The 27,809-nt window shown below is 41.1% G+C and overlaps 2 long non-coding RNA genes across 2 annotated transcripts; both read left to right on the top strand.

Annotated features, from left to right (window-relative positions):
- The first annotated feature begins 375 nt into the window (after positions 1–375).
- Positions 376–13,067, top strand: LOC147758738 (uncharacterized). The gene is made up of 3 exons (XR_015319059.1): positions 376–1,411; positions 9,996–10,561; positions 12,726–13,067. It is a non-coding gene; the product is annotated as an uncharacterized LOC147758738 (long non-coding RNA).
- Positions 13,068–16,182: 3,115 nt separating this feature from the next.
- On the top strand, positions 16,183–19,349 carry LOC147758739 (uncharacterized). Its single transcript, XR_015319058.1, has 3 exons — positions 16,183–16,416; positions 18,553–18,770; positions 19,163–19,349. It is a non-coding gene; the product is annotated as an uncharacterized LOC147758739 (long non-coding RNA).
- The last annotated feature ends 8,460 nt before the right edge of the window (positions 19,350–27,809 follow it).

Genomic DNA, 27,809 nt, shown 5'->3' on the forward strand with positions numbered 1-27,809 from the left:
AAGCCATACTGGTGCGTTTGGATAAAGCAGCAGAAACTACCATTTTTTCGACTCAACGGTTATTAAAAATGCGTGCGCACGTAAGTTAAAGGACGCCATTCCAGCATTGGAAGGCAAGTTCTGGCTGGAGCAAAATGCGCAGGTATCGCAGAGTCACAACGACGGCTCGATAACGTTGCGGATAATTGCACGACCTCGTTACAGCGAATATCAGGCTACTGTCAACTGAAAATCACTGCGTGTCTGGACGACTGGGAAAAACTGGTTAGGAGCGCAAACAGTTTTACGTCGTGTTTTGAGGCACTCATCCGGGCGCGTGGTCGAGTGTTATAGCCCGTGCCAACGCTTTTACGCATTTCCGCCACTGCCGCTATATTAGTGCTCGAACAGGTACATTTGTGCTAGTACTAGCACATATATATATTAGGGTGTATGTGTAAACTCACTAAGCACCAGTTTGGAAACCTTTCTATGTGCTTTCTCGAATATTAGTACCGACAGAGCTACGTTTCATGAAAAATGCAATAAAAATTCAGGACAGCATACACAATAATAACAACAAAAACGAACGCATTCACCGTCCACTACGTCGCAAGCTGGCAACTATTGAAACGCAACGTAGTTATTTGGCGTATCCAAAAGCATCAGCTTATAAGATGCTAACTCTCTAGTCTGGCTAGTGGACAGATAGATTGGATAGCAAAATGATGATAAGGGCTTGCTTCCATTGCTGACGCTAGTCTCAGCTGTCTCTACTTGTCCTCCTTTTAAGCCGCCGTTATCGACATCGTTGGTGTCGTTTCCAAAAAGGCTCTCGTTCATTCAATCGGTTGCTGCTGCTGCTGCACAACGTCAAGCGCAGTGAGCTAACGAACAACCCGGAAAAAGTGCAATAGGCCGCTAAGGAATAGAAGGACGAGGCGTAGCAATCACACGCGTCAACCTAGCTGCATCGGACTGTATGTGTGCGAGAGCAATAGCATTACGTGAAAACATCAAACGTGAAAAGGACATCTACTTGCTTGGGTACTTTGCCAGTTGTAACGACGGCAAGCTTTCCGACTAATAGATGCGCACTCTGCTTAATCGATGATGGGTAGTGCAGATGACAGATTTTAGCAGATATCGAGTCCTAGCAGCAATGGACAAGTTGACTGGCCGTTTGGACTCGCATAAATTTATGAGAAAGTGGAGTAGTCGGAAATGTTCATTCTTGCCATTGCTTTTAGCTACTTGTTCATACAATAAGTAAAATAGCATTTAACTTGTCCAGCATTTTGTACTGTAGGAACGCTTGTTCTATCTTATAAGTAACTGCGTGCTAAAACTATAGATATCCAGTAGAAGCACCGACTATAAAGAAATGTCTACTTTTTCGTTCAAACGTCAGAACATTCTACGTTAATCGTAAGTAAGTAAGAACTTGAAACTCAAGTAAAAAATGTTTTCCCTGCACGATTCCAGGTTTTTATTTCCTCTATGAAAAGTTATATAGTAGTACTATATAATTCATCGTCTTGCTATTTTAAAGAAGTATCTTTACATATAGTTATGTATATTTACAGATTTAACTTGATATGACTTGAAATCTCGCTTTTTCGTTGAGCAAGAGCTCCTTCTCGGAGGCGTTCATTCTCTTCATTCAGTATACGAAAGCAAGCTACACACTCTTTAAAACATTGCGCTCCTGCTCAAATCTGCTAGAGAGTTCGTTCGAAATTACCTTCTCGACCGTCAGTCAGACGATCATATCTAAGTTTCGAGTTTTACGTTTGGTACCACCGTCCAATGACGCCGCGATCAGAGGGCTGGCTCCAGCGTGAAAGTTCGAATTCCAGCATGTCCATACTCGGATTCGAACCCCACCCACGTGTCCGTCAAGTCTTGAAGGTCAGGCAGGCAAGCTTTATACAGTTTTCCTGGCATATAATTTTTGCCGTCCTGTATCAGGGTGACCAGGCTTATTTGGATCGAAGAGTCCTTATAATCCGCGTTCTGTAGACGTTTACAGTGTTACGTATGGTATCATCTCTTGACTAGCAATAGATCCTTTCGCAGTCCTCGATAATAATTAGTAATCATATTCTAAATAGCCTTTCAGACCGGATTGAACTGACATGGATAATATTTTGCTCAATGGTGTTCGCTTTATTAAACATAAACTAGGCAGCAAGCATGTTATCGCAACACACGTGAACGACATATTATATTTACTGTAATATGTATGTACCAAATGTACGTAATTTGTGCCAAAGCTTTTTATTGTTAAGGCTCAAAGTAAGTAAATTGCTACATTGATGAATATTACTACATTGGTATACGTTGGATGAATATGGAGCTACACCTTAGAAGTAGAGTTTTACGTACTTGATATTGGTACGACTGCAATAACGTAGTGACAAGGTGCTTGGCTAGGAAACTTCTGAACACATGAAACGGTACAGGTTCGAAACTTGGCGTAGACACACTTTTTGTTTTTGTCTGGGAACAAGCCGTCGATGCCTGGAAGCAGGACCAGACTCAAGGTTTGAAACGTTTATTTTGGGTCGCGATACATGCCACAAGCAAGAAAGGCCCTCGATGAAGTACGCAATATGACTCGTTTGTACGTGCGTGTGCGTGTACCTTGAACAATTTTTAGATCGAAACTGTTATATGCCATGTTGAAATTTCGCTTAGTGCTATTTATTTGCTGACTGTGAAATCTCAGTTCATCACTAACACCTCTTTTGGATAAATACTTCGGCATTTTTATGAGAGCTTTTTCAATGACGTCGTCGTAGCCAATGAATACACTTGGAGAAAAACAGCATTTGATTTTCTGTGAGTACTAGCTAAACTGTAGTGTGGTATAGAGCGCAGATAGAGTTGTCATGCTTCTCTTTCATGACGGACAAACGCGGGTCGAGAATAAGGTTGCGATTGTTAATATCGACGACGGCTAAATAATCGATATCAAGGCTCTTTTTTCTATGTAAATGGATGAGTGCACTTCTTAGAAACGATCCGCCCAGTTTCAGAAATACAGTGAAAATAGTCCGGCACAGATCTATTGAAAAGGTTCACCTGTCTATGGACCGGCAGCTTTGATGGCCAAAGGAGAATTGTATGTCGACGTTTAGACGTAGCGAGTTTAGATGCCTATTGAGTAACTGTGCTGAACTCTCAAGGCAGCCAAAGGAAGACAATTTCTAGTTTATTTTTAACAAACCAGACAATCTATTATTATTGAACAATATGCTCACACACAAAACTTGCCCTTGAGGGCCTTCTACGACTGTGTGACGTAATGATCATCTTCAAGTACACGGCATCTCCCTGGTTTCAGGCTGTGGCAAGCTGAAACTGTGTACCACCTTTGATGTATGGCAAGATAAACAACAGCCATCATCCACCTCAGTCGGAGGTTAGCAGCGTTTGTATGGCGAAGTCGTTATTAAACGCCGTAAACTTGGACGTGCTGTGCATCTGCCGGCTATGTCGCTGTTCACAGATTTTTTAAACGAATGCTTCTATTAATTAATCAATGATTAGATATGGTATATATATATATATATATATATATATATATACCAGCTTGTCACAACCAGATTCGTACCGCACCAAACTGCTATTAAAGACTTCTGCTTTAATTGACAACAGTCCTGCTCTAATACAAGTTCGAGCCTGAACTCAACTTATCTATACATTTAAGGTGTTTGAAGTGTGCCTACGAATTTCGACTTTACTTTAGTCGTTCGTTGCTATCGTTGACAGGGTAACTCAATATCGAACTGCATCAGAGTGAATGCTCACAATAGCTGGAAATAGTTAGGACTTAAATAAACATGTTTGCATCCGTAAGGGGTAATGAACTTATCTGTTCCTATTTTGAAGCTTCCATGGTATTGGAAGGCAGGTAAATCTCTAATGAAAAACTAAATTCATATTATACGTCGGAAATTGCCACTTGTACGATTCTCCTACCTAGGCCAACAAAAACATCCGATTCCATCATAGCTCTTAGAATATCTGCGAAAGTCTGGAATCACACCCAGGCTAACTTATGGTATAAGAAAGCAGCTTCAATCTAAAGTAGAGTTAGCTGTTCGGCTCTCACATTGATTTGTAAGTTATTTCTTTTCAACAGTTGCAGCAAAAGAAAAACTTGTAGATACTATAGAAATTGGAAATACACCTTGATACGAACAATAATCAATCTGATTTCATCCTAAGAAGCTCTCATTGTTTTTAACAATTTACGGTATATAAGTTCCGTTTTCACGTGTTGATGGAAGAATAGAGGTCATTTATCGGTGCGATGGCGTCCGTATGATAAATCATACACGGCCTGGTCGGTTTTTCTAATTGACAAAAAGCTATATAGAGTGGCTTAGCTTTTGATACAAAGTCTATGTATTGCCTCTCAAAAGTCGTTGGTGATATTTTCTCTATCAAAATTATGATAAATTGATGTTCTTTCTCTCCATTCATTGGAACACGAATAAATGTTTTGGCCTTTATGTTTGGTATTGCCGTTAATATATATATATACATATATAGTATAAAAAGAAGCCCCGGAAAAAATATTTCGATGATTTTTCGTGTAGGCTATTAAATGAGAAAATCGATCGAATTATGTCATGGCAATAAATGCTAGAACTCTCTCTTTGATACCATTATCTTAATAAAGAGATCAACTTATTATCAAGACAAAATAATTGATAATAATTTTGAGCAATGTTAACACTTTACAAATGGCCTGGCATTCATCTGGTTCTCGTAGGAAACGTGTTCGATGGGTGACTAGCTACGGTACATACGACTGCTTTGTTCAACTGGATACCGTGACCCTTTTTTCATTTAATCGTTGAAGTCTATGGTTTTCCTGAAAGGATATTTCACCTGAGCCCATATAGTAGAAAGCGGATTACACGGAAAACCGAAGTTAACGTTCGATTTTTTCTAGTAACTTGTACTAGCGGTTAAAGTTAGAACAGATTCCGTCTTCCCTTAGTTAACTTAATTACGTCCTTAATTAACAGAAATGTGTCATCTCAACGTTTAATCAATTTCTGAAGATCGGGGGGGGAACACCAAAAATCGCCTAGGTTTGAAGAGGCTAGATAAGGATCGAATAGCTCGTTTGACTGCAAACGTATCGGCGCTAGAGACTTACATCTTATGTAAAAATGATGAAACACTCGCCATTGACATAAGTCTACATTGAAAATAGCTAATACAGTAGCAGTAGGTGATTATTTTTTTGATATTTAGAACATGTTTACTCAAAACCCGTACCCCTCACGTCCTCAAATTCACTAACCAACAGTTAAGGTTAAACAGTGTGCTGATGTTACATAGGTATGCAATGGAAGAACAGTAGAAGGTTGAAATATGTAAGCAAGAAAGGTTTCAGATAGCTTATATTAATTATATCTTCAGATATCAATTAGGTAGAAAGTGTAAGTACCGATGTAGCAAAGTTACTGTGTTCGTTTTTAAGAGGGTCTGACAAGTTTCTGCTCATAATTAGGGACGACTCTTTAAACTCGTTAGCTGCTACGTTGGCATTACGTAGAGTACAGGTATATGTCTCTAAAGACCCGCACTACCTCTACGTGACAAAAATAATAGAGATACAGATTGATTGATTCTTTGATGCAAATACAAACTTTAGTTCGATTTCTCTTCGTTATATCTTTCCGTAAACATTAATAGTATAGTGACACCTTTAACGAATAGCTTCATGACAAACTTGTTTACTCGGGTAACAACCTAGATCGCAATGGAAATGCCCAGGACACCTGGACCAGGTCTTAAAGGTTCGAAGCTGTGATGCACTTCAAGCACTGGATGCTTCAAGTTCAGTATTGTTATCTACAAGACTCATCAAAAATTTGTTTGCTTTTCACTTCTTTTTTTGCCCTCGTAGTAGCTGCCTTGGCATAACTTTTTTTTTCTTATCGAAACCATTGAACTCCTTTGATTCAATTCAATGAAATGGGATTATTATGTGCCCCCTTTAGCAATAGGTTACACATTTAAGTTCACAATATAAGATTTTCGCTTACCGTGATATACTAGCTAAACCTAGGTTTACCAGGTTAAGCTGCTGTTCGTTCGATACAAATAACACTCGTGCTTGACCAATTATCAGCGTACTATTATTATTATTACTCACAACTGTTCCTAAAAAAAGGAAAAAAAAATGGAAATGCGTGCAAGTGTAGGGGCGACGAATATTTATTAGATTTTAAAGCGATAGTAGCAAAAAATTGAAAAATTCCTCATCGTGACCGCCTCTCTACACCCCTTGCATCTGTCTTTGTGACACCCCCCACCCCGTTTCATAACATGTATGGCTGACTGCTTACATTCATCACATTATTAATGCATCATACATGCATGCATCATACACAAGTACATATGTAAAATATGTGTTGCATTTTCTGCAGTTATGGCCCATAGCTAAAAGTCGTCAGCCTCACACGTCATTACATTGTATGTGTGAAGGAATAGTCTAACATAGTTGCCAAACGAGCGTCGACATGTGTTTATAGTGCAATACTTATATTAATGTTTTGTTACTGTCAAGGATATCACTTCATGAAATTGACTGCTACGATCGCTATACATGGTTAGCCTTTTCTGCTTGCCACGGATGTGTACCTAGAGGTAAGTTTACCCTGCCGGTGTTGGCGAGCTCAATAAGGTGCTCTTTCTACTCTATCTGTAAGAACTAGTGTCTCTCCGTGGCCCGCCTATAAGTGCTCTGCTGTGCCGTCTGACAAAGCTCGTTGAATCGCTTGAGTTCCCTAGCCCACGTTCGCTTGTCGATGAATGACTAAGGTACCTCAGCAAATAGCTTGCAGCTTGTTTCTTGTCAACGCCAGTGGGTCAGTACTCATCCTCTTTACGAAGATCTCCCCTCTGCTTGCTGGGCTTACACAAGACAAGAGGATGGGAAGAAAGGAAACCTTATGCAATTTTGAACTACTCGTCTTTTTTATCAATCCACTTTCGCTTTCCCATATTTCGATATATATTGTTGATAGATATGTCGACGTTATCAAATGTCGAATTTAAAGGTTTCATTAAGCCAGTCAGCTAGCATCGACAAGAGAACTGCCTTATTATCTAGCATTGCAGAAACTTATATTTGTTAGCCATACATACACATATACACTCAGTCACAATATTTTTATGTAATTAATTTAGCAGCTATCGATGCACGATTATATTGAAATTTCAGCGTATCGGACTTGTTTACAAGTTTACAAACGAAAAAACTTCGAATAACGCAAAAACGATCTGAGGATGCAGCTGGTGTCACACATACAGGAAAAAGTGGGAACGTACGTGCCGTCCAGCGGAATAATCTTGGTCGGTATCTGCGAAGCTCTGGGTAGTGAAGAGCAATGGCTCGATAAAATCGAGTACTGATTATAGATTAATAAGCTGAGAAAAAGATGAAGACTAACTGAATCGTTGGCTAATGTAACACGCACAGAGATAGTTTTATAGCTTATTTAACTACTATGTATATTCAGTGCGGCCATCTGTAGAAGCGGGGGTACTTTCAGAATACTTAATGTTTATTCTTCAGTAGTCATATTAAATTCAATGATATATATGGCTAGTTAATTTGATTTGATGCACGTTTTTATATCTTGGACGCGCGTTGTATATATGTTATATATACACACGTTTGTATGTTGACAACGAGCGTGAGAATCGACCAGCAATCAGCGATGTGATGTATGGCGCACACACGTTAAATATAAATGTCTTTTTTCATGAAATAAAAAAAAACTACTCACTAGTTTTTTTTGGGGCATATTTTATAGCCTAGTGGAATTGGAACTATACATTTTAGCGTTAGCGGGTATTGTTGATGATGGAAAGAGGTCCGTTTAGCCTTCGCCTTGATGGCATATTCAATAAAGCTTTCCCTAAAATTTGTCTTTGTTGAGAATGACTCGTGGTATCTCTGATTAAGAAGCCCTGGAGCGTTCAAACGAGCAATGTATTTCTCAGTGATTTCATTCTTTGGCAGCAATATTGAAGATGTAGAATATATACTGTAGAAGAGATGCTGCAGTTAGTGCCCTTGGCATATAAACCCACTGTACTAGCAGACGCCTCGCGGAGCCGCTCTTCTGAACTGCTATCGACGAATGCAACAAGCTAAAGAAATTCCGACACCTGGCAACCGATTCAACAAATCCAGGTGTTCCTGGAAAAAAGAAGCTACAATATGAAATTTTCCATTCAGATATTTGTAGGCTGACGAACGCATATCCTTAGAGGCGTCTAATATTTGTTACGTCGTCAACGTTAATAATTTCGATTGAAGACGTTACAGAAATGCATCGTACCACTTTTCCCTTTCTTCCCAGTTGCATGAAATAGCACGTGTTCAAGTGAAAACTAAATAAAATCTTCAGCTACTGTCAGCCATACGAGCATCCAACTTTAATTAGCCTCATTTACGAACGACCCATGTATGCGTTATTGCAGCCCAGGCACAATGGGTATCATGCTGATGTGTGTCTAATGTTTTACCTAACTCGGAGAGAATGTGCATAGCCAGGACAAAAGGCATCATTCGTCGCTGCTGTGGCTGATTTTGTTGCAGCCGTTGGTGGCAAAAATTTCTTCAAGCTGTTTTGCAACGAAGAGCGACTTGAACAATATGCCAAACAGGCTCGGCACCAGTGTGATCACCATTATATGAATGGAAAAGCTTTTAGCATAGACTCAAAGGTTCATGCAACAGTTAACCCGCCGCTCCTAGGAAACTTCTCTATTTTTATCGGTCAGATCATTAACGTGACACAATATTGTTTGCTTTGATACTAATACAGCGGTCCTGCCATACCGGGATGGGGGGGCAAAGCTCGTGTTGCAGAACCGCTGGCAGATCGGCGAGACGGGTATCAAGGACGATAGAGTTAATGCCAAAAATCACATTGTATAGATAGTGATGTTCGTCTGTCAGTGCAACTAGGCTACATATCACGCCTGCGGGAAATGAAGAAAAAACAACATTAAAGGATTAGAGCGAGACAGACGATATAAGCCTCAGGAAACATAGGGGTATTAATGAGTATGGGGGAAACTTGCCCTGAGAGTTGCGTAGCTTTCTGTTTGATGAACAAAGTTACTTCCCAACAGAGAATTGTTTGTCGAACACAATCTTTCTATCGCTATAGGGCTTTGTTTAGGGTAAAGCTACTCCCGGCAGCATGCTCCTCAACCTTTCTTGCTTAGAGGTGCATACAAGCCGAAAATGTCTTATTTGACTACAGTCAGTAGTAATCAACTTGTTAATTATGTAGGATCAAGCTTATTATAATCAATTATAATCCAAGGGATCGGATTTTATGGGACAAAATCTATAAACCGCGTTTGATGTTGCGTTTAGTCAACCTTGATTCATTTATTCGGCACGCCACTTTAACTATACCGAACAAGTTTCTTGTCCATTACAGTTGCATGTACCTAACGCTAAGTTACTCGTATGAGAACTTGTGCAGACAGCAGTGCGTTATATGAAGATTTTTTAAAGTAGCAATGCATTGCGCTATTTTCAGGTCCTTCATTCGGGCTATTTCAACTGTTATCCTATGGTATTTTTCTCGTTCAGCCTTGATGCCTTTTTTGGTCCTGTAGACAAATAAACAAGTTGTCGAACGCTTTTCAAATTGTACTCTCACACTCAAATTGTACTGTTCTTCGGTTGTATTTATCACGTTGCGCTTAATATAAATACCTTCTGCTTGCCTAGAGGCCGTGACTACAAGCTTTAAGAGATTTTTCTGAGTGCATTTCTATTATTTTTGTTTCTCACAGTATGTTGTCCATATTTCTTACTTACTGTTAACTTAGTGCTAAGTTTTGGAGAAGATGAGACCGGTATAACGGGTTACGTTTACATAGTAAAATATTTCTATGTTCCATAGCCTTCTTGCGCATTCATCTATCGTTGATTTTCGATTATCGCTTTGCAGGGTGATGATGCCTAAACGTACTTGAAATAAACTACCGTCTGACCGCTCTAACCGTACCTTCATTCTGTTCAAATCTACCTCATGAAAACCTGAGCTGAGGGAATCTAGGCCCTCTTATTGATGCGCACTTTCAGCACGGTGTGGGAGCTCATCAGGATTCTGAGCAGAGCGACAAAAGGAATGGCAGTCACACGTTAGCCTAAAGAGCAGCAATGGCCACCCGGACTTTTAGGAAATTCTTTTTTAGTTAGCAATGAACTTATATTTCCAGTGCCATAGGTATTCGATTTAATATTAATAGTCTAGGAAAGTTATGTAAATCGATCGAAAATTAGCCAGGACTTAATGATTCACGAGTCAGCATCCTATGAATCTCATTTTTATCCGTCGTTTTGCTAGTGTGTAATAAGAACAATAAATTTGATTCAGAAACAAACGCGATTTCAACTGAAGTTTGATGCTTTCAGAGACCCGCTTATCTGCATTGTTGCCCTTGCTGTCTATGCCTTTACGTGAATATCACTACGAGACCTCAAAACAAAGGAAGAAAATAGATTATGCAAAAGGTTACCTTCAAAATAGCCAACTTTAATTAATTTCCCATATTGCTTGCATGCTGCTTTGGTTAACTGGTCATAATTTTCTGATGCTCCCATAAGCTGCCATGAAGGCACACATTTTTTCATTACATTAGGAGACTTTTCTTAAAGCCTAGTATTGAGTTTACATAGATCGGCCTTTAGCAAAAAGAGGCCTTTGGAAAGTACCTTGCATTACAGGGCCCTCTAATGCAAAGTACTTTCAGACGTACGCTTCAGTAGATTTCTGAGAATTAAAATTCAAAATGGCCTTTCGTTTCGTTCATTTGAAAGCTAGTCCTCTTCAACTAAAAAGTTATGTTTACGTTCGACCTAGATATCGCTCATTTGGCAAGCAGACATTTTGGTAATACAACCCAAACGAACTATTATGCCGCCATCTATCAGGGTGTAAATTATAACAATGATTATCGTTTTAATTATGACAAATTTTTATACATAGTATATAGATATAATGAAACAACTAAGAATATTTGCTTGCATCGTCCAGCCGCTCGAGTGTGAAATCTAATGTTGTCGTTACCGAGAAATGCATGGAAAACTATATATATATTTTTTTTTGTTTACTTCATACGTTTCACTAACAGCTATACGCTTACACTGTACCTCGTAATGTTTCTTCTAAACGATCACTTTCTTGTTGTTACTACAATTAATTGTGTGATTTATATGGACCTCATGTCAAAAATATAGTTGCGTCCATCTGATTCTCTAGTGGGCTATTGTACATTATAGACCTTCAAGTATAACAAGGAGCTTTGTTACCTCCGATCATATCGATGAGATGAATATCGCTCCAAGTGACCCTTACCATTTCACCTCAAACCGTTCCACTTCGACCCCCTAAGGCTCTAGTACACATCTCAAGGTTATGTTTGTTTTGTCCTCACAGCAGAACGTTCTAATTATCGAAAGCAACACTAAGTATTACAGAGTTCCAAGTTAAGTTTCTCTTTGATAATATCAATTAGCCTAAATGACACGGTGACACTAGAAGCAATAGTTTTATAAAATCCGCCTTTAACAATAGTAGTTGATGCTTCGTGCCATTTAAATATATAGGTTTACTATCTATGGACACTTATCTATGTTCACCCGTCGAGGATTTAGCTGCTGTTAGGGACGCTGTAGGCGCTTGAGAACGATGAATCCATAGCGTCCATTCAAAGATACACAAAAGTACTAACGCGGCTAATGTAGTTTATCATGTTTTAACATGCGATAAAATTATATTCGATATTCTAGCGGGTTTCGTGGATGTATGTGCTTCCGTTGAAGGTTTGAGTCGTGTTTCAGTATTATCAGAATCAGGAAGTTAAAAAAACGATTTCATTATACGTTTCAAAAAACGCTTCCTAGGGGGGTCAAGGAGGTTCGAGTTCTGGGCTGTGGCAGGCAACACCCGTCAAGGAGGTTCGATGAACATCTAGTAACCGGCCACAGATTCTGTAACTGCAGGGTTTGCTTCCGCAGAGTTTTTAGCTTCAAGCGCTTATGGGGTAAAGAGATGCGCAGCGCAACACGGTGAAGCTATCCGAGAGATTTCTAAAAAAAGTAACCCTTGGCCTAATTCATTTCTAGAAGAATCTTCGATTCAATTGCCTTCCTAGAAGAGGTGCCCCCGATCCAATTGTCTCCTTAAAAGAAGTGACTCCTGACCCAATTGTCGTTCTAGAAAAATGACCTCCGATCCGATTGTCTTCGCGGAGGAAGCCACTTTTTATCCTTGTTCTGCATTGTCTTTCCGAAAGAAATGTCCCCTGACCCAATTGTTTTTCTAGAAGAAGTACCCCGATCCAGTTGTCTCCTTAGGAGTAGTTGTGGCGCAACAGAGAGCTTTGACGGATGTGTAGCAACCGACTGCAAAAAGGAAAAAAAGATTTTTGGTTTGGAGCGGTCATGGGACAAAGAGGCGTTTAACGCAACTTTAGAAGAAGTGATTCCCGATCCAGTTAATTCCTAATGAACCCTTGATCGACCGATTCACGCAAAGACACTGGGACCAAGTTTCGTCCGTTGCGGGGATCAGTTAACAGTGCCACTAAATTTTGCCCGTTTTTTACAGAAAAATGTTTCTCCTAATTGTCTGACCTGTAAAGTCTTACCCACTTGTTTACACCGACCTTCTCAGAGAGACCTCCTGGAGTCGGCACCAGCTGGACCGCATCCGAGATTGAGGCTCTGGCGGGTGAAACCGGCAAGTGCACGTGGAAGCACGTTTCATACAGAAAGCTTGCCCCGCAGAAGTTCAAGGAAGACATTAATGAACACCGACTTGCGGCCGCATAATCATGTGACATTTACCATCGTAAGTTAAATGATTCCACACAGCTATCAGATATTTTTGGAGACATGCCGGCGGCAGTACGGCAGAATGCAGAAATATAACTATAATTTCTGTGTAAATTACGCGGCTCAAATCTCTACATAAGAGGCTCCTACGCACTGAATAAATCACAGTTCGCCATTAGAAGCGGGGTGTACTCGTAGTTTTTTTTTTTCGTTTTAACAGACTTGTTTCTCTGAAATCTCTACATATTTCCGCAGGTTTCCGTAAAAAATATCTGAGACGCCTTTTAGTCCTCGAAAAATGTTTAGCCAGCTTTTATATACATATATATATAATTCGTGATCCACAATCACAGATTAGTTCGCTTCTTAGAGCTGTGTTTAGGTGCATTATGTAGCTAGAAACGTGGCCGACTATATCGAATGACAATTATAGAGAATAGCGCTACGTTGATTCTGAACGTCCGTCTTATTGTGATTGAGTCTAATTCTACAATGATACCTGCGGCCGCCATCATCTGTGTGCAAATTGATAACTTTCGCCGTTTGAACGCCATATTGCAATGGCATATACTCGAACTGAGATGCCGTCAAGATAGGCAACAGCGTCCTGAAAAGTTGACCAAATGATAATGTTCACGTAGTGCGCCAGCGGAACCTTCACAATGTAACCTGTATATGTAGCAAATAAGAAATTTCATGTGTTTATTTGGTTTAAGGACAGGTTCGGTCGAGTGATACGACATGCTCTGGCAGCAGACGGGTTCTATTCCCTGATCCTACTACGGCATTCGCTTACTGAACTCACATTAGATACGAACGATGATTCGAACAATTTTTTAAATAGTCGTTTTTAGAGGGTCGTTCAAACACAAACACGTAGTTGGACTAGATTTACTGGCTGATGCGTGAAGACGGTGACACAGTACATGTATACGGAGTCCATCGGTAACCCCTTAGGTTTTGCAATCGACTGCTACTTGTGTATAACGTCCGCGACTGCTTTACCAATGGGACGGAAATTTTTTTTTGCCACCAATGTAAAAACACGGTCTTTCCATTCCGGTGAAACATTCTTTTCAGCTGTACAGGTGCATGTGCTCCTGTAGCCAGCGAGTACAAAAGGTCGACTATACAAAGTTAATGTGTATTTCTCAGATACTGAAAATGTGTTGCCATTAATGAAAATTATATGCAAAGCAATTAATTAACGTTTCTGGTTCCGAAAATAACTGAAACTCACAGAAAATTTACGATCTCTTTTCTTTCAATGAAGTGATGGAAATTATCAAGCTAGGAAAACCTACATCGTCATGTTTGTGAACGTATGCGCCTCTGCAGCCGGCTTTCATATAATGTATTCCGTGTTAATAGTTTTGCTAACAACCTAACACCTACAAAATTTGCGTTGCCTCGTCGCAAAAAGATTTAGTTTTTTTTTTCTTATAATACGTACGTATCTTATTATACTATATATATATATATATATCACGTTATCTTATCACGTCTTTCGCGCACCACTGTGCGTGGTAGACGCTCAGACAATGTTATAACTAGCTATGCGCTTTTGTTTAATAACAGAAGGTATTATTATGTAGTATCTGGACAAGTGGTCGCCAAAGAGTGCAAGGTTCTTCCAAGGTACGATATTTTATTATATTTGGAAATCTATGAACCTGTTGTGGGTCTTCTGAGTTAGTCAACATGGCTTCTACGATTATATTTTTACTACTGGTTTTGGTAACCTTCAGTTCATTAAAGTAAACTCTATTTAATTTACCTTGTTACTATATAATACATGAACAAACGTGTTGTTAAAACAGTTTCGTAGTAGGTTTCAATTGAGTTTTCTAAATAAAGCCTGAAGTTCTCGTGAATATTAAAAAACAGAATTTATATCCAATTGGGCAGTAAATAATATATTTAAGTTAAAAAAAAAAGTGAATCCTTATGCTAAGCGTTTATAAATTAGATTAGTTTAACATCTACCACTGAGTTGGATATAAAGAAAAGTGTAGTATTGTTTATTTAATGGCTTTTACGCTACACAGAACGAGCAGGCTATCGACTAGTTGTCCTCGTATACCCAAACCAGATCGGCCTAAACCTCTAGAAGCCAGCTAAACAACCCGATGCTGATTAAATAGACATCTATGGAGCTAGTTGAAATTATGTAGCTGATATGCCTAATGAAGCTTAATTTAACTTGATTACTTATCAATTGATAACTTTAGAAAGCATCACAAAAAATGCGCCCTGGCTCAAAAATCGATATATTTGTGACTATTTTCGTATACGACCTAAATTCTTGTATATAGATGTAGTTATCTAGTCTATTGCTGTTTTCAGTGTAATCGGTGAGTAGAGTCCTATACAGCTTTGATTTCACGAGTCACGCGGTTCGAAACCGTTGATGAAAGCCATGAAGTTGAGTGAGAATCCTCTAACTCGGTTAGTAACTGGGCAAGGCTTTGCTAAGTTGAACAACCGTCAAGATTAAGAACTCTGCAAACTTGGGAACTTCAGATAAATAGACATATTAGCTATTTACAGGCTTTACCCCTTACAGGACAAATGTTACAGCTGTTGCTGTTCGCTTTTGCCGGTTTGTCATGATAATTATGCTGACGCTGATGGTGATGATAATAGCGCTTCTTCGCAACGGCGGAATCCTATTTGTTGGCTGTGTCTGATCTTTTTATGTCGGCTCGTCGTCTATATTCGCCGCTGAGACCTCTATCAGCGGCGTACTCTCAGTTACCAGCTTCTCTCGGCCACCCTTTTGTAAACCGAACTCGCTGGCTCGATCGTCCCATTCTATGCACATACCAGTATATTTACTGCCATAGAACCTGCGCGCATTAGTCTCTATTTACTGCCCGAAGTACTACAGCATATGATGAGCCTATAGTAGGCCAGTGTGGCTATGAAGCAGTCGCCACTCTTGCTGTCGTCACCACAAACGACGCTGGTGTCGGATGCGCTCAGTATTGCATGCACATCTATGCTTCGATCCTTTGCTTATGGCTCAAATTTGACTTGCTCACTTTAGTTCTTCATTCGAACTGTTCTCACCTATTTCAGATAGAATTGGCTTGGGTTTGTCTGTTGGCGTCGTCTTTAGTCGTTGCGCAGCAGCGGCTTCGGCAATGGTGCTTCTTGTTATTATGAGTGTCGTTTGTTGACATTGTTGTTGACGTTGCGATGTATTCGTACGACGCGATGCAGGCCCGCATGGTTCACGTCGTCATGTTGATTTTTTCAGCGCCAGAAAGGCGGACAGGTAAATAGACGGGCAAGCAGCCGCAGTCTCCGCGGTGAGGACCTACTGTTTAGTGCGTACAACTAATGCTGCTGCTGAAGGCAGATAGATATGCAGCGAGCGAAAGGTGCTGGCTGCTTTAAGCTCATCCGGTCCAACATGGCAGCTAGTTACAACTAAAGTACGATAATACACGAACTAGGGTCGATAGACGTGGCCGACGGCTGAGGTTTAAATAGGGACAGGGCGAATGAAGCGCGAAAAGATTCAGGTAAGTACGTACATGCACGCATGGGCTCAACAGGATGAACGCAACAACGGCAGCCAGATTACCCTCATATTTTTTAACACCGAAAATAGAAAAAGTCACTCAGCCACCATCCGATTTACCAGCCATGACCTAGCTGTCGCCTGATTTACGGTAACAACGCAATTCGAACTTCATCGGTCCTGTTCTGAGTTTAGAGAAACTCCAGATCGACCCGAGACGAAAGGAGTCAATAACGCACTCGCTATTTGCCTGCTTAGCGATTGTTTTTCTAGGACGACACGTCCTTGTCAAAAACATAATCTCTTTGAAATTCCGCCGGTTGGTTCTGAATGCACCTCCTGCTACGAGAACATGGTGGCTACACGGGATGCATGAAGAACGCAATCTCTTCTACGATAATAGCAATCTTCAATCATTTGATGTTTAACCTCGAATAGGATGCATTTGAACCAAATTCGTCCCGGTCGACCTACGGTGCATTACAATCGAGAATCCCTCTGGGGCGCGACACAACAAGTCACAAGGCGAGATGGGCATGGTGACCGAGAGCCTAGATACGACCGTTCCTTATGTGCATATCGCACGAATCTTAACAGAAACAAACTTGGAAAGTAAACCTACGGGATGCCATTCAGTCTATGAGTTTGTTCAGATCGGTTTTTAGTAGGCCCGATTTATTTTTTTTAAGTGACGATTTGTACGAAAGCCGGACAAGTGGCGCCTCTAAACGAGCGGTGCAGACCCCGACCAATATGGCTGTGAATAGCGAGATGTATTTGGATCTGCCTGTGTGAGGAGCCAACATCGCACCATCGCCCGCGTACGTACAATCGCCGCGGCAGCAGCGGCTCATAGTGGTGCGGCCGCGAGCTGAATGGCTCCACCTAGGCGCGAGGTTCGCGTACATATATTATACCTCTAGTGAAGACGCACAGGAAAAGTGGAGAAATTAAGACTGTCTTTGAGGGCAAGGGACGGAGAGAAGGCTCCTAGAAGACGTAGCTTGCCTTGAGGCATATCTGGCTGAAGAACTAGGGTGAAGGATATGGTTGTGTTCAAAGTAAAAGTGTGTTTCTGGCTGGAGTCGGAAGGCGGTAAAAGGAAGAAGAGACCGTACCTGAACATCAGACACTGTCATTGAATTTATTTAAGAAATTCTAATTTTTGGGCAACAACTGTGTGTTGGAAACTATTTCTAGCATCGATACTTCCATTCCACGATGCGAAAGTGATCTCAAGCACAGTTTTCATGGTATAGGTTTGCACCCCTTTTACATAAACGAAATCGCCAGTGTTCAGGCTGCTGGGGGTAGCTGCCATAGAAACATGAATGGGCTTACCCAGATGTGACGACTTATTTCCTGGACATAATGACAGGCCACTACACAGCTGGGTTTGATTACGCTCCCTCCGGACAGTAATTTATTTATCTGTGAAAAACGCCTGAACTCAATGTCATCACTCTTGTATTTTTGTTTTTGTTGAAGTTTTAGCTGTTAACATCGATAGGCGACAACGATATAGAAGATATTTTTTGCATCTCTCTTGTCGTTTTTAGCTAATCTTCGGTGGTCGAATACGTGTTGGGAGAACCTTGTTCTAAGAATCTACTTACAATGCAACGCACACTAAATATTGTTAGGTAATCCTTTTTTCAAACTAAAATTCTGGACTTTAAATGAGTGATGGGCCTTTTTATTATTAAAATTAACCAGAAATCCTCTAATCTTTGACCATATAAATTCAACTACTCTCTAAGCTAGAATAATTCCTATGGCGTTTAAGCGAACACAATAAATACCATTATCGGATCGGACCTTCTAAGAAGGGTAAAGTAAAATTGGCTGCTGAGTAATAATACGTCTATTTTATATTAATAATACTTGCCTGACAAGCTCCCCTACTAGCCCAGCGTCAGCACCCGTTACGTCAAAACAGTTCAGGTCTCCGTATTTAACGTAAAGAAGTAATATTTGTTGTGCTATTATCTCAAAAGGATTAGCCGTATTGACTATCGTTCGCCTCGTTTCAAATCATCTATTACGTAAACCCGTAAAATACGCTACAGTCTGCGTACGATGCCATTGTGCTACAATAATAACACTATGACGCTACCGTTCTTTTCGGCTACGATAGCGAGCGAACCGGAGACAACATTCGTGAGGCAACGACAGTCATGGGGCAATATCAGCTATGCATTAATAGATCAGCCCTTTCTACTGACAAGAATGGCGACCAAGCTGCTTACTGGCTTAGTACGCGTCTCGTCCTCCGATCGCCGCTTGAGTTAGCTTGCCATTCGATTGAGGGATCCGCTGAAAACGAGAAAGCGCCAACAAATGAAGATCATAAAGGTAAGGATCATCTACTCGACAAAGTCATAATTGCCAATACACCAGACACGCTCGATCGGCAGCTGGCCCCGTGGCCTGGGGCGCTTGTTTAATTAGCCTTTGCGTCTGGCAGGTACGACCTGAAACGCTTAGATCATTTATTGTTAGGTGTATTTGTAAGCTGTCGTCGTATCTGCCTCATCTTGCTGATGATGCGGCGACCCGAAGGAGCTGCGGCATCAACAGCCGGTCAACCAGCTAGCTGGCTGGCTGGCTGGCGCATGACAGCAACTCGAAACAACGCTGAATGCTCTTTTCTTCGCCAAGAGTATAATTCAAGATGCGTACATGCCCACATGATCAAAAGCTTAATTATAAAAGCCAAAAACAATGAATTTTACATTTGTTCGTAGCGCGGAGTCTCATTCTAAGCCTCCTGTTTCACTATTCATATCTGCTATCACCGCAAGGGAACCCTTCGGAGTGAAAACGCGTCGTGAGAGAGCTGCAATCGTTTATACGATGTTGTCTCAATAAAGAGTCGATTAGAAAAAAAAAAAGTTATACCAAATGCATTTTTAATAAACATCGTTCCAAAAATAAGGAAAACTTTGCGGTTTATTTAGTTTTTGGCTCGATTAGAGCTGGGCAATATAGTAGTTCTGAATATTTTGCCGAGGGAGTAGGTCTGTTTTCTAAAGTGGTACAATTCATTAGAGTATACATAGCTCATCAGAAGAGGCCTATCGTCTTCGTGTCTTTGATGACACACAATATTGTATTACGCAACAAGCTGGCTAACCAATGACCGTCAGATCAAGCTGTATGTACGGTAGGACCTGCTTTAGACGTCGTAAGGGTAACTTAGCGGTGCCCTTCTCTACCTGATATATTACATTGGCTCGTAGACGCTGGAGATTCAACAGAGAGGTGACTGTAGTAGTAGCTATTCGGTGGGTCCGCCTTGGATCCCTATTGATGGTCACTAACCCGTTTAGAAGAGCGACTGCAAGACCAAATTTCGAGTTCACTTCGAAGTGTTATTTATAACAAGCGAAATTTGGCACACAAAATTGTATCTACCATTTCAGTATACCGACCGCCAGACTGTAGCCAAGGACGACCTACCCATTGATACTAAATGCATTGTTCGCGTCCTGCTGATGGGTCATTGTTTACCAGGAACAGGTCAATATGGCATATGACGAGTGTGGTTGTTTCAACAAAAGTTAGCCTTGCAAACTCACGTGACAGTTCATGTGTGGACTAAGTTATTTACAGTCCGTCCCTGGACTTAACGAAGACTTCATATCGCGTAAACTGGATTATTTTAAATGGAGCGTTATGTATTGCTACTTCGATATTTGTACTTGCAGATGATAACCATCACAACAAAAGAAGATACTCCCAAACTACTCATCGTTCGCAGTCCAACTCCTATAATTTAGACCTTTTATTTAGTCCATGGCCAAGAGAGATGTGGGACAGTTTCTTATTTCCATAGTTTCTCCATCTTCCATCTTTTCTCTTTCGTCATCCTCTTTCTCTCAGCACGCCTCCTAGTCATGCTGTTGATTCAGACTATCGTAACATGCTCAGCATAAAACCATAAACAATAGCTCCTACCGTCGCTAGTAGCTGAACCTCTCGTCATTCTAGTCGGGTAATTTTGACGTAGTTACTGTTGGCTGAATCGTTTGATCAGAGTTTCGTAACTAATCACGAACAGGTGAGGAACAACTACACTTCTGCCCACAGAAGACTGAAATCATCTAATCGCCCGGTTTTTCCCACTACCTTATCTTATTCAGTGTGCGAATGTCTGCTATAAACATCCAGACGACCAGAACAACTTGATATACTCGCCGTACAATCGCCACGGGTTTGATCGTATTCTTCGCCAACCGTTAAGCCTCGATTCGACAGGGCTCTAGTCTCGGCTTCCGTAAACTATGTATACACTGCCGGTGCTCCACGAACGACGGCCTAAGGCCAGCTAAGATACTCGGGACAGCCTTCCGACATCGATGGGCACTGTCGTGCAGTCGTCTCCTTGAAAGCCTAACATTAGCAGTCAGCGATGGCGATGATGCAAAATATCCGGTATACAGCACATTAACGTGGGTGTATCAATGGATCAACAGCAGCACATGAATGAAGAACAGCTAGATCAAGCCCTTGTGTTTCTTTACATGCTGTTGCGGCCGTCGCCGGCTCTTCTAAGCGGAACGATGTTTGATGATAGGGATGAAGGTACTAGCGATTAAGATGATGCAGGCAGGTAGACGGTGAATGAACGTATAACGTAAATGGATGGGAGCGTGTCCCAACATGTACAGTGATATGCGACTTGTAAGCAGGAAAAATGGACAACGCTTACTCCAGTGTACGGTAGGTATATCTCCATATATATAATTGTGCAAGCAGACTGTTTAGATATAGCCCTACCCACCAGTTCCGCCTCAGCTATAAGGTCGCTTGTTTTGGCTCTGTTGTTGTTGTTGTTCTTACTTCTGTTGCCGTCGCATAGACAGCTATCGTCGCCAAGAGGCGATGGTGTGATGGAGGAAAAAGTTGAACCTGGAGATGAGATCTTCAGGATGAGAACCTAGTTGAGAAGGTAAAAGGCAGCCCTGCAATAGCGGCGGCAGCAGTACGCGAGTAGCAATAGAGGCTCCAATACCAGCACCCCGATGATGATGATGCAGTGCCATTTCTGACTGAATTCGACTGAAGTGCTGTTTGTTCTGGTATAATAGTCCCGGTAGCTGGCGTACGGCGACGGCCGATTGCCGGCCCACCCAGCCGCTATGGCTGCTGTTTTCCTTAGTTCAGAGAGAAAAAGTGGCATGAGAGAATAAAGCATGATGGCGGACCGCAGCGGCAGAAGTAGTAGCAGCGCCGGCGGCAGCAGTACGGCCGAAAAGACTCTTTATTCCCTGGCCAAGAAAATACACATGACCGACAAAGAAAGCTAATACGCTATAGACAGTCAGATATACTTTCCTATATATATATATATATATATTTGCATTCGACAGAGAGACTAACGGTGAGTTGGCTAGATTGTAGCCAGCGAGCACTGCAAACCGGCGGTAAGAGAAATACTATCTTCTGCTGCGCCAGCAATAGTGGGCAATGCGCCAAGACATTTATTTGCCGTCTATTTGCTGATAACAACGTTGACGATGAAAAATAAAAAGGCCGTCGCTGTTACTGCCCTAGTTCTCGTTGAAATGCTAAATAAGGTGACGGGCCAACGATAATTGTAAAACGAGCAGTGGCGAGAGCAATAACAATTTTAGAAACAGGAACGCTGCGTCGCCCGGACACGACATCAGCAGCAATACGAACAACAATAAAAACAAAGCCAAAAAGACAAGGAGCCTAGGACCATTTACTGCCGACGCGATGAGTATCAGGTGAATTTGTGGACGTCATTCGTACTGCCGCCATCGCGTCCAACGCGACGCAAAATCAACCAGCGCTACCGCGGTATCGAGCACAGACCCGACGGACACACACAATACGAGACGATAGCCTGATGCACCTGTTGCCTAGTATGGGGACTATTGTAGGTAGCCTACAATAAGTAACAGCGGCTGTAATGAGCAACGGTGGGCCGATGATGGTAAAAGGAACAAACACCCCTTCCTCGAATGAGTTGCGTCTCATTCGAGATTGTCGATGCTTAAAGAGACGTTATCTTCGTGATGAACACCGCTGCCAGTTGCCACAGCGGAAGTGGTATTTCTTTTAGTTAAATGTCTATGGCCTCCCAGCTAGCATTGTACAGCCATGTATCGTTGGATGTAACCGTACATCAATAGAAATTATTACAGGCGTCAGTAGCGTTACCAGTTGACGCGAGTATATCGAGCGCGCATACTGTAACTGATAAGAGATTTATCGATAGATATATCTATATTTTTACTGCTATAACGGATTGGATGAGTTCACCGCAGGGAGAAATGTCGATGGTTTTGGGACACTGAATCAGTTTATTATGGTGAAGTTCCACGTTGCCCCATCTGGGTAACGGTCGACTATACTTGCATAAAGTTTTTGCTCTTATTATTGTTAGATATTCATTTACATCGCTCGTTATGTGGGATATATCCAATATAGTCGAATTCGAAACGTTTGATTTGTCAGCAAGCGAGCTGGACAATATTATGCGATGCAAACAGCTCTTTGTAATAAAGCGAAGTCTACAGTATCGGCAATACATCTATGTAACAGTAATTAGTACACGAAGCGTAAGGTATTCTGGGTTAACTGAAGTCTGAAAAAGCCAAGTTCAGAAACAGAAATACTACGTCCTTGATTACAAAGCCCTTCGATCAGATGAAGATTAAGGTATTAACAGAATTATTGCGTTCTGTACCAAAATCGGCGAAGAGATAAAGCAAGAGAGATGTGTGCCCTGAGACCTATTTTATGGTAAATCGGCACAACTTTTGCAAGCAAAACAGGTTAACTAAATGGCTGTCGTGTGTTTGACGCTGTAGTTCCTTAGCCAATTACGTTTGATTAAAAAAACTCAGTTCATAACTGTTGGTACTTTTTGTCAACGCGTGTATGTTTTCTAACCAACACGTAATCATCTAAACATAACATTATCGCAACATCTCCCCTTTCTATATGCACTCATCTAGATATTGATAACATGACCGACGAGCATTCCTACATACTGCAGCCGGCGGCACCAGCATTCTACAAGTGAACACGGAAGATCAGAGGCCATTTTGAAGCCTCTTGGTGTAAGATAACTCATGCGTTTCACGACGAGCAACACGAGTATTTCGGATGGAAGATTCCGGCCGACACGCCTTTTGTCGAATAGCTCTGGGCGAAATAGGTTCATTTCACGACTGCTCAGGTCGAATCAGACTCGAGCAATGGAAGTAAATGAGCATTTCTATTTCTGCCGCTGATGGAGGTTCGTTAATCGCTGAAGTCTCATTCTTGCAGGCGTCGTGAGGCTTCGTGATGCCCACATCAGACTATGTTTGTCGAAAAGAGCATTAGTTAAAAACAAAAAAAATCTAAATGCATGGTACATTAAACGTTGGCTGCACTTGTCCAGGTCATGTAGATTGGATTACTTTAAAATAGCAGTAAACATTCTGCAAATGAGTGAAGATCTGTTCTGGAAATCTTATCAGGCTCTATGAAATGATTATAGTAGAACTGTCATTATAACTATTATAATAGAAAACGTCACATGAACCTCGGCCGTTTAAGCCGATCCTCTGCCCACTAGTAGGAAACAGCATCAGTCCGGGTGAGACAAAATTACATGAAATAGTTGCTTGCGGATTCGTTTATAAGGTCACGTAAACTATGCACAGCAGACCGCGTTCTTTTTCTGCACTAAAAGACTTAGGTCGATCCTGAGAGCAGCCTCGTTAAAAATGTTCGTGGTCTTCATTTTTCATCATCTCGACGAACACTGTTGGGATTTCACTTCTACTGACTGACTGACGCTCCTGTCGAGAGCGAGTCCTCTCTGTCTGGTTGATGTACCCAGAAGACCGAGAAAGGAAAACCTCCCGGAACGATCGGAGAGTCCGATTTTGTATGGTTCTCTCTCTTCTTGTCTGTCTCAGACTGTCATTTTTGATTCTGTGCGCGTCTTCACCGCCGAAGTAACTCAGAGCCGGCCAGCATATTAGTTTAAAGAGTTTCAAGCTAAAAAAAAAAAGATTTCTACCCCAATTTTACTCTAGCAGATGTCATTCGGAAATGTATGGCTTCTAACCAAGTAGACGAAAAACATTCGCTTGTAATATCAGCGAAAGGCGTCATGTTTGACAGCGTAAGTAGAGTAGGCTGGTTGAACGCTGTTTTTTGTACGTGTGACACGAGTAAATGGCCCCTTGTTGTACTACATTTAAAGACAGACTCTGGCAAAGCTGCAATAACTTGTAATCGGGCATTATACATAGATTGCCTTGTTTTTTTTTACATACATAGCAAGGTTGACCTAGTAGGTCCGGAATAGGCACGTATGAAGCACTTATGAGCGAAACTGAAAAAATTTTACGGCTCTAAATAATACAAGGTGACCATATCTTAAGGTATTTTTGGCTTGGTTGTCTAAATTTCGAGTGGTTTTAATGCTAAATATTGCAATATTATCTAATAGTTGTGAAATTTAGAGCTACGAGAATCTGGGGTCAAGGGCATGAACAAAATGTGAGCGAGGGGCATCGACAGCCGAGGACAACAGTGATGCTCTAACGAAAGATTCACTCGTCGCTAAACTCGGCTCTAAACAAATTTCAAACGTGCCCTGTTATACATTGTAGACTTGACAGTGATGACCTATAAACTGTGAAGGTGTTGAGAATTTTTAACGCTTTGAAGTAAATTTTAAATTGCCCGGTCATACGACCTTGGGTTTGGAGCTATTTCTATTCCCAGATTCTGTTAGATTTTAGTGTTGGCATTCTGGCTCTTCAAGCTCGACCAACAAAGGGCCAGCCGACGTTTAATGGTACTTACATCTTGATCATTGTCAGTTTACTAGCTTCATTAATGTCAGAAGGTTCCCATATTTGTATAAACATTGGCTGCAAACGATATTTTGTGCTGTGGTCGCAAAATCTGTATTGGAAGCGCTTGAACTAACGCTCGTCAGTTTCACATTGCGGAACGAGGTCATCGTAGCAACACCTTTAGATACAATCACAAAACATCCGAAAATTGTTAACATTGATATAAAACAGGGCTTAACGATATCACAACAATTACGCCCCACAAACAGATGACACAGTTAACCCAGTCGTTCAATATAATTCATTTCCCTACGAAGATGCGCCCATAAGGAGCTCTCGAAATCGTTGGTCAAAACTTACATACTACCCTAATAAAAAAGGAACAGTACGCACAAAGTTAGGAGTATTGTCTTCAAGTATAGAAGTTGGACACACAATGATTGACACTATGTGAACATAAAGAATGGTAAGTGTTTTTGCGCGGGACGGGCACTTTTCTTCTAGTGGCATAACGCCTACAGTTGACGCCAGCTAAGTGCCTGTCGTGTGTCACCAGCACACCCCTTTACTACTAACTTGTAAAGTTACTGGAAAATTTATTTGAAAAATTTGAGAGTACTAGACGTCAGCTCCTTTTTAAACTCTTCCAGTGTTTTTCCGTGAACGCCGTTTCATCTCACTAATCAGGTCCAACGTAGCCTTAAAGATGATATTTTCATAAGTGACATTAACTTTTTTTCAGCAACAAACACAAGATGGCAGCTCCTTTACTAGAAAAGTAGTTTCTCCTGAGCGAAAACATTTTACCGGAATTAATTTCAGAAAGTGTCTAAATAGTGGCTGACACCTGAAATTATATTGTCCTTAGTAATTATCATTTAGGAAAATAAAGGCGATTAAAATTCAAGTTCCTACAACCACTGCCAACGTATGCCGGTCAACCTGAGACCAACAACTGCTAAGTAAAATTTACATTTCTGTGATAAATATCTGGTGCCAAGGCGTGATGGAGGTTTACAAAATTAGGTTAATTAAAGTGCATTGTTTTCATAAAAAATGTACGAAAACTGATCATATCGGACCGGGTTTTAGCTGGATATAATGTGTTCAGAACAGATGTCAGATTAGAGTAGAATGAGAGCTGATTATTTTCCCATCATTTTATTGAATATATATTCGTATTGACTACTTGTCAATGCCTACGTTCAGTAATTGTCCGATGTTTTCGAGCTGGGTCAAACCTATTGAAATTCTGAGCTTTCTTGTTATTAGGTAGAATCGACGATGTATCACATACAAGAATGAGATGAATACAAAAAATGGCCGTTGTAAAATTACCACACCCGTGCATATTGAGGACGTAGATTTTTCGACACGCGTCGAATCCTGGCTCATTTTACCTCAGTTATTCGCAAGCATCCCAAACCCCAACCCCATAGCATTCAAGTGAGACAGAAGTTCTCCATGAACAATGGCGCTCGGTGTCATTTGCTTGTTAGTCATCTCGCAGATGGCAGCGACAACAGAACATTCACTATAGGTCCAAGATCAATCATCGAAGGATGAGCCGCTAGTCTAACGGTAATGCCTGTTGTGTCGAAATTTCATCATGATTATTTTGGCATCTGAAGAATCCCCAAATGAGAAGACCATTTTGGCACGGGCTTATGAGCTATTTGGGCCTCGAATTCTAACTCTGATCGAAGCAAATGGCAGTTCTATTGAATCAACAACTGTATCAGATACGCCGCTGCCGACCAGCAGAAGAAGATCATCCGGATACCTGCTTTCGTCGACTTAGGAACAAGTACCATCGAAGGCTGTCGTTCTATACTGTTCGATCCAACTAAATCCAATTGGCCCTTTTTGTTACTTTCCCACCCGTAACAATCTTTTGTGTGTTCATAATATCAGATTAAAGATAACGTGACATCTAACATTTCTACGCTTAAAGAGCTCTAATTGACTACCAGCTAATTATACTTTCTAATAGACTGTGAGCAAGAACGGATTATAAATTATGAAAGCGTTAAGTAAAGCCTTGAATGGATCGATCGATTGAATGACCCAACCAAGTTTCTGTTCAATCCGATTACCAAATACCACATTTCCACCGGCATAATCTGGTTCTTTGCCCCTGCCGCTCAACAGAGTCCCCTAGCCAGTCATTAAATGTATATATACTTTATAAGGAAATGTTTTTATATGTATCGCTTACTTAATAAACTTCTCGAAGATTAAAGACTATTGAAGAATTCTAGCCCTTACTGAAAGTATCACTGTGGTCCATTGTAGCGTTTAAGCAATATTATCAAGGACATATCTCAGAAACGGGTTTGGAACGTGCATCCGCTATCTTTACAATAAACCTCTTCAGTGCCTGTAATAAACTAAAACGAATACCCTCAGGAAGGTGTTTCAGAAGATGGGTGGCGGTTAAAATGACGATTACAAAACTCGAATCCTGGGGACACACGGATCGACTCTATTAACCGCAAAAACGGTATCAACCGCTGCAGCTTCAGTTCCGACATTTTTAATAGTTATCAGTAATAGA

The sequence above is a fragment of the Varroa destructor genome, unplaced genomic scaffold (genome assembly GCF_002443255.2).
Source record: "Varroa destructor unplaced genomic scaffold, Vdes_3.0 BEIS01000001.1, whole genome shotgun sequence".
Lineage (NCBI taxonomy): Eukaryota > Metazoa > Arthropoda > Arachnida > Mesostigmata > Varroidae > Varroa > Varroa destructor.